The 14,861-nt window shown below is 46.6% G+C and overlaps 2 non-coding genes across 2 annotated transcripts; both read left to right on the top strand.

Annotated features, from left to right (window-relative positions):
• The first annotated feature begins 4,401 nt into the window (after positions 1 to 4,401).
• LOC137367702 (5S ribosomal RNA) lies at positions 4,402 to 4,520 on the top strand. The gene has a single exon (XR_010974184.1). It is a non-coding gene; the product is annotated as a 5S ribosomal RNA (ribosomal RNA).
• Positions 4,521 to 4,789: 269 nt separating this feature from the next.
• Positions 4,790 to 4,908, top strand: LOC137367770 (5S ribosomal RNA). The gene has a single exon (XR_010974251.1). It is a non-coding gene; the product is annotated as a 5S ribosomal RNA (ribosomal RNA).
• The last annotated feature ends 9,953 nt before the right edge of the window (positions 4,909 to 14,861 follow it).

Below are 14,861 nucleotides of genomic sequence, written 5' to 3'. Positions count from 1 at the left end.
TGTAAAAACCTTGCCTCGCACATCCCCTCTAAACTTTGCCCCTCGCACCTTAAACCTATGTCCCCTAGTAACTGACTCTTCCACCCTGGGAAAAAGCTTCTGACTATCCACTCTGTCCATGCCGCTCATAACTTTGTAAACCTCTATCATGTCGCCCCTCCACCTCCGTCGTTCCAGTGAAAAAAATCTGAGTTTTTCCAACCTCTCCTCATAGCTAATGCCCTCCAGACCAGGCAACGTCCTGGTAAACCTCCTCTGTACCCTCTCCAAAGCCTCCACGTCCTTCTGGTAGTGTGGCGACTAGAATTGCACACAATATTCTAAGTGTGGCCTAACTAAGGTTCTGTACAACTGCAACATGACTTGCCAATTTTTATACTCTATGCCCCGACCGATGAAGGCAAGCATGCCGTATGCCTTCTTGACTACCTTATCCACCTGCGTTGCCACTTTCAGTGACCTGTGGACCTGTACGCCCAGATCTCTCTGCCTGTCAATACTCCTAAGGGTTCTGCCATTTACTGTATACTTCCCACCTGCATTAGACCTTCCAAAATGCATTACCTCACATTTGTCCGGATTAAACTCCATCTGCCATTTCTCCGCCCAAGTCTCCAACCGATCTATATCCTGCTGTATCCTCTGACAATCCTCATCATTATCCGCAACTCCACCTACCTTTGTGTCGTCCGCAAACTTACTAATCAGACCAGCGACATTTTCCTCCAAATCATTTATATATACTACAAAGAGCAAAGGTCCCAGCACTGATCCCTGCCGAACACCACTAGTCACATCCCTCCATTCAGAAAAACACCCATCCACTGTTACCCTCTGTCTTCTGTGACTGAGCCAGTTCTGTATCCATCTTGCCAGCTCACCTCTGATCCCGTGTGACTTCACCTTTTGCACCAGTCTGCCATGCGGGACCTTGTCAAAGGCTTTACTACAGTCCATATAGACAACATCCACCGCCCTTCCCTCATCAATCATCTTCCTCACTTCCTCAAAAAACTCAATCAAATTAGTAAGACACGACCTCCCCTTCACAAAACCATGCTGTCTCTCACTAATAAGTTTGTTTGTTTCCAAATGGGAGTAAATCCTGTCTCGAAGAATCCTCTCCAATAGTTTCCCTACCACTGACGTAAGGCTCACCGGCCTATAATTTCCTGGATTATCCTTACCACCCTTGAGCTTTTCATTTATTTGTTCAGCCACCATGCTGCCTGCTGTAGGACTGGCCACATGACTCTCTCTCCAGTGCAGCCGTGAATGTGGCCCCGCTGGAACACTTGCACATAACAACTAGTTCCTAGCTAATTAGTTCCTAGCACTTTACAGATAGAATAACAATATATAACAGCTGGAAAGTGGGATTAGGTTGAATAGCTCTTTTTCGACTGTCACAGAAATGATGGCCAAATGGCTTCATTCAGTGCTGTAGATGTCTATGTTTACCCCAGGATCCACAGCGTGAGAAGCCACAGAATAAATCAGACAGCAAATGGGAAATCCACACTGGAACGATCAGACGGTGGATTTGCTAATTTGGTGCGTGTTTGGTGCCCTCTTCTGGACATAAACTCAAAATCTCAGCAGTGGGACTGGGCTCCCAAGCAGTAACTGTAAGTTGTCACATTATCCAAGTTGAAGTTGAAGTTACCACCCATAGCTTCAACTAGATGTTTTACACCATTTCTCTTGAATTTCCACCAAAAGTTACAGTAAGAGATTGCAATCAGGGAGGAGGAGTGAGAAATATTAGATGAAATTAACATCATGAGAAAGGAAGTATTAAGAGGTTTGACATCTTTGAAAGTGCATAAATCTCCAGGTGCGGACAGAATGTATCTAAGCTGTTAAGGGAAGCAAGAGAAGAAATAGCGGCGGCTCTGAGCATCGTTTTCCAATTCTCTCTTGCTACAGGTATGGTGCTGGAGGACAGGAGGACAGCTAACGTTGTACCATTGTTTAAAAAGGGAGAAATGGATAGACTGAGTAATTGTAGGCCAGTCAGCCTAACCTCCTTGGTAGGAAAATTATTGAATACATTCTGAGGAACAGGATAAATCATCATTTAGAAAGACACAGATTAATCAAAGACAGTCAGCATGGATTTGTTAAGGGTAGGTCTTTGTCTGACTAACATGATTGAATATTTTGAACAGGTAGCAAGGAGGGTCAATGAGGGCAGTGCATTTGATGTAGTCTACATGGATTTAGTAAGGTTTTTGATGAGCCACATGGCAGACTGGTCATAAAAGTAAAAGACCATGGGATCCAAAGCAAAGTGGCAAGTTGGATTCAAAACTGACTCAGAGATAGGAAGCTAAGGGTAACGTTTGATGGGTGTTTTTGTGACTGAAAGGTTGTTTCCAGTGGGGTTCTGCAGAGTTCAACACTATGTCCCTTGCTTTTTGTGGTATCTATCAATGATATGGACTTGAATGTAGGGATGTATGATTCAGAAAATGACTGAGTAGTTGATAATAAAGAAGAAAGCTGTCGGCATTTGCAGTGGATGAGAGTCGGGAGAGCGCAGGGGAGGAATGGAGCCAGCAAGTGGGGGGGGAGGCTTCAGTAACATCTGATGTAGGCTGCAAGCCCCCAATAACTTCCAGGTCCCACATTTGCAGCTCCGGAGCTTTTTCCTGGGAACAGGCCCAGTTTAATGGCTGCCATCTTGGTTGAGCAGGGAGGAGAGTGCATGCTTGGTCATCTTGGTGACGGCACAGAGAATAGGTGGAGCTTCAATGTCCCAGTGACCAGGAAAGAAAATTATCGACTCATTGATTTGATTCTCACTCTGTGCACAGGGGCTGGAGAACTGAACCCAGTCGCAATAGCGGGAGGAAAAAACTGTGAATGGAGGAAAGAAATGGTAGAGATGGTGCGATGGGTTTAAATTTCAGCATGGGGAGGAAGGAGAGTGTGTGGGATGGGGATTTACAGCTTTGGGGTAACTTCAGTTACGTGGATAGGTTGGCAAAACTGGGTCTGTTCTCCTTGGAGATGATTAAGAGGAGATATGATAGAGGTATTCAAAATCATGAGGTGTCTGCACAGAGGAGACGGGAAGAAACTGTTGCCATTGGTGGAAGGATCCAGAGCCAGAGGGCACTGATTTAAGGTCATTGACAAAAGAAGCAAGAGTGACAAGAGGAAAAACTTTTTTACACAGCGAGTGGTTAGGATCCGGAATGCACTGATAAGACTGTAGTGGAGGCAATGGAGTGTAATGGAGGCCTTCAAAAGAGAACTGGAGAATTATCTGAGGCTATGGGGAAAAAGCAGGAGAGTGGGGCTAGGTGAATTGCTCTTGCAGATAGTGGCACCGACATGATGGGGTGAAAGGCCATTCTATGATTCTATTCTATGATTGCAGGAATATATCAATGGACCAGTGTGATGGAATCTTTTTGCTGCAAAGCTTGTTTTTTTTCTACCCTGAGAGGAAAACTAGAATTGAAACAAAAACTAGAATTGAAACAGCATCAGAAGCTGGAAAAACAACTTCAGGTTTCCAGGGAAACTGACACTGGTTAGAACCAGATTAAAGGAGACAGAATCCTTCCCAGCTCAAGCAGAGCAGGCAGACAAGGCAGATGAGGCAGGAGTGGCGTGCCATCAAGCAGATGACAGTGAAGACTGAATTCAGAAGCTGTTTCTGTTAGGTAAAGTCGCTGACTAACCAGACCCGGGCAGTTATGAAAGTGCTTCTATTTTTTAATTTTTTTTGAGGACTCGTGGTTGAAGATTCTAGAGATGGATTCCTTTGGAGGACTGAAGTGATTCCAAAGATGCTGGACTTGGTTTTTTTTAAAAGATGACTGGAAGAACTTTGTTTAAAAAGAATTACTGGTAGTCACATGTCTTCAGCTAAGTAAACAGCAGGTGTTTTGTGACTGTGGGTGTTGTTTACAGAGAAGTGACTTGTCAAGTGTTCTGGTGGTCTGGAGTGGTTGCGCAGTTGAATTGGTGGATGGCTGCTGTGTGCCTTGGCTCCGGTTGGCCGCCTTGAATTGGTATTAGTCTTTGTATCCCGTATGGCGCGGAGGGAAGGGTTGCTAAGTTGAAGGCGCTGTATGAAAGCAAGTTGCTGGTGTGCTGCCGGTGGCTGTGTTGAAAGAGAATGAGAAAAGAGAGGGTTTTGAATTTGTGGCTGCCGCTTGTGCAGGGTTTGCTGGCAGCAGCGTGGAAGGGAGGAATGTTGAATTGTTGGAGAGTGCAGGGTGGAGGCTGGTGAAGCGTGAGTAGGGCTTGTAGTTTTCAGATGTGCCAGGCGGGGAAGGAAGAGAGCAAGGTGGGCAAGATTTGTCAAAAAAAAAATACAGAGACTGGCAAAACGAAGTGACGGCACCGCATGCCTTGAAGTAAAGAAAAAGGCAGGAAGCTGATGCCTACAGCCATACTAGTCTGAACACGCCCGATCTTGTCTGCTCTCGGAAGCTAAGCAGACTCAGGCCTGGTTAGTACTTGGATGGGAGACTGCCTGGGAATACCAGGTGCAGTAGGCTTTTGCTGCCAGCAGAGGCTGCTGACATGACAGCCCTTCACATACACTCAGGCACACAAGCAATGGGCAAGCTTTTTCTCGCTGGCCCCTGCAGTCTGTGCGCTGATGCCATATTCAGTCAAATGCTGCCTTCATATCAAGGGCAGTCACTCACCCTATTATTTTTACACCTCTCTGAGATTTCCCGACATATCTGCTCCTCTATCTCGCCCTGACTGTTTGGCGGCCTGTAGTACACTCCCAGCCAAGTGACTGCCCCTGGTAGCTGCTGCCTACGGCCATACTAGTCTGAAAATGCCCGATCTCATCTGATTTCAGAAACTAAGCAGACTCAGGCCTGGTTAGTATTTGGATGGGAGACTGCCTGGGAATACCAGGTGCAGTAGGCTTGTGTGAGGATCTCAGCTTGTGTGAGGATCTTAGCTTGTGTGAGTATCTCAGCTTCACAGAATAATACAGTGCAGAAGAGGCCCTTCGGCCCATCCAGTCTGCACCGATGCATTAAAACACCTGACCTGTCTACCTAATCCCATTTGCCAGCACTTGGCCCATGGCCTTGAATGTTATGACATGTCAAGTGCTCATCCAGGTACTTTTTAAAGGATGTGAGGCAACCCGCCTCTGCCACCCTCCCAGGCAGGGCATTCCAGACCGTCACCACCCTCTGGGTAAAAAAGTTCTTCCACAAATCCCCCTTAAACCTCCCGCCCCTCACCCTAAACTTGTGACCCCTCGTAACTGACCCTTCAACTAAGGGGAACAGCTGCTCCCTATCCACCCTGTCCATGCCCCTCATAACCTTGTACACCTCGATCAGGTCACCCCTCAGTCTTCTCTGCTCCAGCGAAAACAACCCAAGCCTATCCAACCTCTCTTCATAGCTTAAATGTTCCATCCCAGGCAACATCCTGGTGAATCGCCTGTGCACCCACTCCAATGCAATCACATCCTTCCTATACCGTGGCGACCAGAATTGCACACAGTACTCCAGCTGTGGCCTTACCAAAGTTCCGTACAACTCCAACATGACCTCTCTGCTTTTGTAATCTATGCCTCGATTGATAAAGGCAAGTGTCCCATCTGCCTTTTTCACCACCCTATTAACCTGCCCTTCTGCCTTCAGAGATCTTTGGACAAACACGCCAAGGTCCCTTTGTTCCTCGGAACTTCTCAGTGTCAGGCCATTCATTGAATCCACAGATGCTGTCAGACCTGCTGAGTTTGTGTTAGGAGCTATGTATAATCATAAAGTACAAAAGCAGGCCATTCAGCCCATCGCACCTATGCCGGCCTTTTGAAAGAGCAATCCAATTAGTCCCACACCACTGCTCTTTTCCCACAGCCCTGTAATTCTTTTTCCGTTCAATTATTTAACCAATTCCCTTCTGAAAATTACTGTTGAATCTGCTTCCACTTCCTTTTCAGACAGTACATTCCAGATCACAACAACATGCTGTGTAAAATAAAATCTCCTGTTGCCTCTGGTTCTTTTGCCAATTACCTTAAATCTGTGGCCTCTGGTTACCAACACCTTCTGCCACTGGAAACAGTTTCTCTGCTTTTACTCTGCCAAAACTATTCACGATTTTGAACACCTCTATTAAATCTCCCTTTAACCTTCTAAACAATCCCAGTTTATCTATTCTCTCCATGTAACTGAAGCCCCTCACCCCATCACAGTGCTCAGGTACACTGTGCTGTCTCAGTGCCCCATGCACTATTTAAGCAGATAGTGCTCCTTTTTTGCAATGCAGAGTTGAACATAGAACATAGAACATAGAAAAATACAGCACAGAACAGGCCCTTCGGCCCACGATGTTGTGCCGATCCTTTGTCCTCTGTCAAGGACAATTTAATCTATACCCCATCATTCTCCTTTATCCATATACCTATCTAAAAGCCGTTTGAAAGTCCCTAAAGTTTCTGACTCAACAACTTCCCCAGGCAAGGCATTCCATGCCCCGACCACTCTCTGGGTAAAGAACCTTCCCCTGACATCCCCCTTATATCTCCCACCCTTCACCTTAAATTTATGACCCCTTGTAACGCTTTGCTCCACCCGGGGAAAAAGTTTCTGACTGTCTACCCTATCTATTCCCCTGATCATCTTATAAACCTCTATCATGTCACCCCTCATCCTTCTCCGTTCTAATGAGAAGAGGCCTAGAATGTTCAGCCTTTCCTCGTAAGACTTATTCTCCATTCCAGGCAACATCCTGGTAAATCTCCTCTGCACCCTCTCCAAGGCTTCCACATCCTTCCTAAAATGAGGCGACCAGAACTGCACACAGTACTCCAAATGAGGCCTTACCAAGGTCCTGTACAGCTGCATCATCACCTCACGGCTCTTAAATTCAATCCCTCTGCTAATGAACGCTAACACCCCATATGCCTTCTTCACAGCCCTATCCACTTGAGTTGCAACTTTCAACGATCTATGCACATAGACCCCAAGGTCTCTCTGCTCCTCCACATGCCCAAGAACCCTACCGTTAACCCAGTATTTTGCATTCGTGTTTGTCCTTCCAAAATGGACGACCTCACACTTTTCAGGGTTAAACTCCATCTGCCACTTTTCAGCCCAGCACTGCAACCTATCCAAGTCCCTTTGCAGACGACAATAGCCCTCCTCGGTATCCACAACTCCACCAACCTTTGTATCATCTGCAAATTTACTGACCCACCCTTCGACTTCCTCATCCAAGTCGTTAATAAAAATCACAAACAGGAGAGGACCCAGAACTGATCCCTGTGGCACGCCACTGGTAACTGGGCTCCAGGCTGAGTATTTACCATCTAAGACCACTCTCTGCCTTCTATCAGTTAGCCAATTCTTAATCCAACTGGCCACATTCCCCACTATCCCATGCCTCCTGACTTTCTCCATAAGTCTACCATGGGGGACCTTATCAAATGCCTTACTAAAATCCATGTACACCACATCCACTGGTTTACCCTCATCCACTTGCTTGGTCACCTGCTCAAAGAATTCAATCAGGCTTGTGAGGCAAGACCTACCCCTCACAAAACCGTGCTGACTGTCCCGAATCAAGCAGTGTCTTTCCAGATGCTCAGAAATCCTATCCCTCAGCACCTTTTCCATCAACTTGCCTACCACCGAAGTAAGACTAACTGGCCTGTAATTCCCAGGGTTGTTCCTATTCCCTTTCTTGAACAGGGGCACAACATTTGCCACCCTCCAATCACCTGGTACCACCCCCGTCAACAGAGAAGATGAAAAGATCATTGCCAGCGGCTCTGCAATTTCATCCCTTGCTTCCCATAACATCCTTGGATATACCCCGTCAGGCCCGGGAGACTTGTCTATCTTCAAGTTATTCAAAAACCCCAACACATCTTCCCTCCTAACGAGCACTTCCTCGAGCTTACCAGTCTGTTTCACACCGTCCTCTTCAGTAATACACCCCTTCTCATTCGTAAATACCGAAGAGAAGTACTCATTCAAAACCTCACTTATCTCTTCCGGCTCAACACACAGTCTCCCGCTATTGTCCTTGACCGGACCTACGGTCCCCCTAGTCATCCTCATATTTCTGACATACGCGTAAAAGGCCTTGGGGTTTTCTTTTATCCTACCCGCCAAGCATTTTTCATGCCCTCTCTTAGCTCTCCTAATCCCTTTCTTCAGATCCTTCCTGGCCATCTTGTATCCCTCCAGAGCTATGCCTGTGCCCTTTTTCCTCAACCTTATATACGCATCCTTCTTCTTCCTAACAAGACTCTCAACCTCTCTTGTCAACCACGGTTCCCTCACATGACCATCCCTTCCCTGTCTGACAGGGACATGCTTATCAATGGCCCCTACTATCTGCTCCTTGAAAAAGTTCCACATTTCGACCGTGCCCTTCCCTGCCAGCATATGCTCCCAACTTATGCTCCTCAGTTCCTGCCTGACAGCATCATATCTACCCTTCCCCCAATTGTAAACCTTGCCCTGTTGCACATACCTATCCCTCTCCATTACCACAGTGAATGCTACAGAATTGTGATCACTATCTCCAAAGTGCTCGCCCACCAACAGCTCTATCACTTGCCCTGGTTCATTACCTAGTACCAAATCCAATATTGCCTCCCCTCTGGTCGGGCAGTCTACATACTGAGTCAGAAAAGCTTCCTGGACATACTGCACAAACACTACCCCATCCAAACTATTCGATCTAAAGAGTTGCCAATCAATATTTGGGAAGTTGAAATCCCCCATAATTACTACCCTGTGACTTCTGCTCCTTTCCAAAATCTGTTTCCCAATCTGCTCTTCCACCTCCCTGCTGCTATTGGGGGGCCGATAGAAAACTCCCATCAAGGTGACTGCTCCTTTCCTGTTCCTGACCTCAACCCACAGTGCCTCAGTCGGCAGATCCTCCTCGAAAATTCTTTCAGCAGTTGTTACACTATTTCTAACTAACAATGCCACCCCCCCACCTCTTTTACCACCATTCCTAATCTTATGAAAACATCTATAACCAGGTACCTCCAAGAACCATTCCTCCCCATCACCTATCCACGTTTCAGTGATGGCCACAACATCGTAGTCCCAAGTGCCCATCCACGCCTTCAATTCACTCACCTTATTCCTGATGCTTCTTGCGTTGAAGTATACGCACTTTAACCCTTCTCCGTGCCCATCTGTCCTCTGCGACAGTGCTACCTTCCCCAATACCTCACTACACTCTTTGTCTTTCTGAGTGGACCCACTGGTCCCTGGACTACAAGTCCGGTTCCCATCCCCCTCCCAAACTAGTTTAAACCCTCCCGAACAGTACTAGCAAACCTCCCTCCCAGGATATTGGTGCCCCTCTGGTTCAGATGCAGCCCGTCCTGTTTGAACAGGTCCCATCTTCCCCAGAATGCAGTCCAATTATCCAAGAACTGGAAGCCCTCTCTCCTACACCATTCCTGCAGCCACGTGTTCAGCTGTGCTCTCTCCCTATTCCTAGCCTCACTATCACGTGGCGCCGGCAACAAACCAGAGATAACAACTCTGTCCGTCCGAGCTTTCAGCTTCCAGCCTAACTCCCTAAACTCACTTCTAACATCTGTGCCACCCTTCCTTCCTACGTCGTTGGTGCCAATGTGCACCACGACCTCTGGCTGCTCCCCCTCCCCTTTAAGGATCCTGAAGACGCGATCACAAACATCACGGACCCTGGCACCAGGTAGGCAACAAACCATCCGTGCGTCTCGCTTGCGCCCACAGAACCGCCTGTCGGTACTCCTCACCATCGAGTCCCCGATGACTAGTGCTCTCCCATTCTCCCTCCTTCCCTTCTGAGCCACAGTGCAGGACCCCATGTCTCAACTTTACGAAAAGAATGTTGCCAGGACTTTAGCTTTGAGGAAAGTTTGGATAGGTTGGGGTTTTCTGTGGAACTGAGGAGGCTGAGGGAAAATTTAAGTGAGCTGTATAAAATTATGAGAGGTCTAGATAGAGTGGATAACAAGTAGCGATTTCCCTTAGCAAAGAGGGCAATAACCGGGGGCATAGATTTAAAGTAATTGGTTGAATGAAGGATTAGTGGGAAATGAGGAGAAATGTTTTCACCCAGAGGATGGTGAGGGGGTCTGGAACTCACTGTCTGTCAGGGTGGAGGAGGTAAAAACCCACATTCAAAAAATACTTGGATATGTACGACATGCTGTAACCTCCAGAGCTATGGATTAAGAGCTGGTGTTACGTCTTCTTGTTGTTTTCTGATTCCCAGCTGTTGGAAATAATAACACTTGGAAAGAACAAAGAAGAACGAACAGTACAGCACAGGAACAGGCCATTCAGCCCTCCAAGCCTGCGCCGATCTTGATGCCTGCCGAAACTAACACCTTCTGCACTTCTGGGGCCCATATCCCTCTATTCCCTTCTTATTCATATATTTGTCAAGATGTCTCTTAAACGTCGCGATCGTATCTGCTTCCACCACCGCCCCTGGCAGCAAGTTCCAGGCACTCACCACCCTCTGTGTAAAAACCTTGCCTCGCACATCCCCTCTAAACTTTGCCCCTCGCACCTTAAACCTATGTCCCCTAGTAACTGACTCTTCCACCCTGGGAAAAAGCTTCTGACTATCCACTCTGTCCATGCCGCTCATAACTTTGTAAACCTCTTTCATGTCGCCCCTCCACCTCCGTCGTTCCAGTGAAAAAAATCTGAGTTTTTCCAACCTCTCCTCATAGCTAATGCCCTCCAGACCAGGCAACGTCCTGGTAAACCTCCTCTGTACCCTCTCCAAAGCCTCCACGTCCTTCTGGTAGTGTGGCGACTAGAATTGCACACAATATTCTAAGTGTGGCCTAACTAAGGTTCTGTACAGCTGCAACATGACTTGCCAATTTTTATACTCTATGCCCCGACCGATGAAGGCAAGCATGCCGTATGCCTTCTTGACTACCTTATCCACCTGCGTTGCCACTTTCAGTGACCTGTGGACCTGTACGCCCAGATCTCTCTGCCTGTCAATACTCCTAAGGGTTCTGCCATTTACTGTATACTTCCCACCTGCATTAGACCTTCCAAAATGCATTACCTCACATTTGTCCGGATTAAACTCCATCTGCCATTTCTCCGCCCAAGTCTCCAACCGATCTATATCCTGCTGTATCCTCTGACAATCCTCATCATTATCCGCAACTCCACCTACCTTTGTGTCGTCCGCAAACTTACTAATCAGACCAGCGACATTTTCCTCCAAATCATTTATATATACTACAAAGAGCAAAGGTCCCAGCACTGATCCCTGCCGAACACCACTAGTCACATCCCTCCATTCAGAAAAACACCCATCCACTGTTACCCTCTGTCTTCTGTGACTGAGCCAGTTCTGTATCCATCTTGCCAGCTCACCTCTGATCCCGTGTGACTTCACCTTTTGCACCAGTCTGCCATGCGGGACCTTGTCAAAGGCTTTACTAAAGTCCACATAGACAACATCCACCGCCCTTCCCTCATCAATCATCTTCCTCACTTCCTCAAAAAACTCAATCAAATTAGTAAGACACGACCTCCCCTTCACAAAACCATGCTGTCTCTCACTAATAAGTTTGTTTGTTTCCAAATGGGAGTAAATCCTGTCTCGAAGAATCCTCTCCAATAGTTTCCCTACCACTGACGTAAGGCTCACCGGCCTATAATTTCCTGGATTATCCTTACCACCCTTGAGCTTTTCATTTATTTGTTCAGCCACCATGCTGCCTGCTGTAGGACTGGCCACATGACTCTCTCTCCAGTGCAGCCGTGAATGTGGCCCCGCTGGAACACTTGCACATAACAACTAGTTCCTAGCTAATTAGTTCCTAGCACTTTACAGATAGAATAACAATATATAACAGCTGGAAAGTGGGATTAGGTTGAATAGCTCTTTTTCGACTGTCACAGAAATGATGGCCAAATGGCTTCATTCAGTGCTGTAGATGTCTATGTTTACCCCAGGATCCACAGCGTGAGAAGCCACAGAATAAATCAGACAGCAAATGGGAAATCCACACTGGAACGATCAGACGGTGGATTTGCTAATTTGGTGCGTGTTTGGTGCCCTCTTCTAGACATAAACTCAAAATCTCAGCAGTGGGACTGGTCTCCCAAGCAGTAACTGTAAGTTGTCACATTATCCAAGTTGAAGTTGAAGTTACCACCCATAGCTTCAACTAGATGTTTTACACCATTTCTCTTGAATTTCCATCAAAAGTTACAGTAAGAGATTGCAATCAGGGAGGAGGAGTGAGAAATATTAGATGAAATTAACATCATGAGAAAGGAAGTATTAAGAGGTTTGACATCTTTGAAAGTGCATAAATCTCCAGGTGCGAACAGAATGTATCTAAGCTGTTAAGGGAAGCAAGAGAAGAAATAGCGGCGGCTCTGAGCATCGTTTTCCAATTCTCTCTTGCTACAGGTATGGTGCTGGAGGACAGGAGGACAGCTAACGTTGTACCATTGTTTAAAAAGGGAGAAATGGATAGACTGAGTAATTGTAGGCCAGTCAGCCTAACCTCCTTGGTAGGAAAATTATTGAATACATTCTGAGGAACAGGATAAATCATCATTTAGAAAGACACAGATTAATCAAAGACAGTCAGCATGGATTTGTTAAGGGTAGGTCTTGTCTGACTAACATGATTGAATATTTTGAACAGGTAGCAAGGAGGGTCAATGAGGGCAGTGCATTTGATGTAGTCTACATGGATTTAGTAAGGCTTTTGATGAGCCACATGGCAGACTGGTCATAAAAGTAAAAGACCATGGGATCCAAAGCAAAGTGGCAAGTTGGATTCAAAACTGACTCAGAGATAGGAAGCTAAGGGTAACGTTTGATGGGTGTTTTTGTGACTGAAAGGTTGTTTCCAGTGGGGTTCTGCAGAGTTCAACACTATGTCCCTTGCTTTTTGTGGTATCTATCAATGATATGGACTTGAATGTAGGGATGTATGATTCAGAAAATGACTGAGTAGTTGATAATAAAGAAGAAAGCTGTCGGCTTTTGCAGTGGATGAGAGTCGGGAGAGCGCAGGGGAGGAATGGAGCCAGCAAGTGGGGGGGGAGGCTTCAGTAACATCTGATGTAGGCTGCAAGCCCCCAATAACTTCCAGGTCCCGCATTTGCAGCTCCGGAGCTTTTTCCTGGGAACAGGCCCAGTTTAATGGCTGCCATCTTGGTTGAGCAGGGAGGAGAGTGCATGCTTGGTCATCTTGGTGACGGCACAGAGAATAGGTGGAGCTTCAATGTCCCAGTGACCAGGAAAGAAAATTATCGACTCATTGATTTGATTCTCACTCTGTGCACAGGGGCTGGAGAACTGAACCCAGTCGCAATAGCGGGAGGAAAAAACTGTGAATGGAGGAAAGAAATGGTAGAGATGGTGCGATGGGTTTAAATTTCAGCATGGGGAGGAAGGAGAGTGTGTGGGATGGGGATTTACAGCTTTGGGGTAACTTCAGTTACGTGGATAGGTTGGCAAAACTGGGTCTGTTCTCCTTGGAGATGATTAAGAGGAGATTTGATAGAGGTATTCAAAATCATGAGGTGTCTGCACAGAGGAGACGGGAAGAAACTGTTGCCATTGGTGGAAGGATCCAGAGCCAGAGGGCACTGATTTAAGGTCATTGACAAAAGAAGCAAGAGTGACAAGAGGAAAAACATTTTTACACAGCGAGTGGTTAGGATCCGGAATGCACTGATAAGACTGTAGTGGAGGCAATGGAGTGTAATGGAGGCCTTCAAAAGAGAACTGGAGAATTATCTGAGGCTATGGGGAAAAAGCAGGAGAGTGGGGCTAGGTGAATTGCTCTTGCAGATAGTGGCACCGACATGATGGGGTGAAAGGCCATTCTATGATTCTGTTCTATGATTGCAGGAATATATCAATGGACCAGTGTGATGGAATCTTTTTGCTGCAAAGCTTGTTTTTTTTCTACCCTGAGAGGAAAACTAGAATTGAAACAAAAACTAGAATTGAAACAGCATCAGAAGCTGGAAAAACAACTTCAGGTTTCCAGGGAAACTGACACTGGTTAGAACCAGATTAAAGGAGACAGAATCCTTGCCAGCTCAAGCAGAGCAGGCAGACAAGGCAGATTAGGCAGGAGTGGCGTGCCATCAAGCAGATGACAGTGAAGACTGAATTCAGAAGCTGTTTCTGTTAGGTAAAGTCGCTGACTAACCAGACCCGGGCAGTTATGAAAGTGCTTCTATTTTTAAATTTTTTTTGAGGACTCGTGGTTGAAGATTCTAGAAATGGATTCCTTTGGAGGACTGAAGTGATTCCATAGATGCTGGACTTGGTTTTTTTTAAAAGATGACTGGAAGAACTTTGTTTAAAAAGAATTACTGGTAGTCACATGACTTCAGCTAAGTAAACAGCAGGTGTTTTGTGACTGTGGGTGTTGTTTACAGAGAAGTGACTTGTCAAGTGTTCTGGTGGTCTGGAGTGGTTGCGCAGTTGAATTGGTGGATGGCTGCTGTGTGCCTTGGCTCCGGTTGGCCGCCTTGAATTGGTATTTGTCTTTGTATCCCGTATGGCGCGGAGGGAAGGGTTGCTAAGTTGAAGGCGCTGTATGAAAGCAAGTTGCTGGTGTGCTGCCGGTGGCTGTGTTGAAAGAGAATGAGAAAAGAGAGGGTTTTGAATTTGTGGCTGCCGCTTGTGCAGGGTTTGCTGGCAGCAGCATGGAAGGGAGGAATGTTGAATTGTTGGAGAGTGCAGGGTGGAGGCTGGTGAAGCGTGAGTAGGGCTTGTAGTTTTCAGATGTGCCAGGCGGGGAAGGAAGAGAGCAAGGTGGGCAAGATTTGTCAAAAAAAAATACAGAGACTGGCAAAACGAAGTGACGGCACCGCATG

Source organism: Heterodontus francisci, chromosome 3 (genome assembly GCF_036365525.1).
Source record: "Heterodontus francisci isolate sHetFra1 chromosome 3, sHetFra1.hap1, whole genome shotgun sequence".
NCBI classification, from domain to species: domain Eukaryota; kingdom Metazoa; phylum Chordata; class Chondrichthyes; order Heterodontiformes; family Heterodontidae; genus Heterodontus; species Heterodontus francisci.
This window is presented reverse-complemented; position numbering and strand designations above follow the sequence as displayed.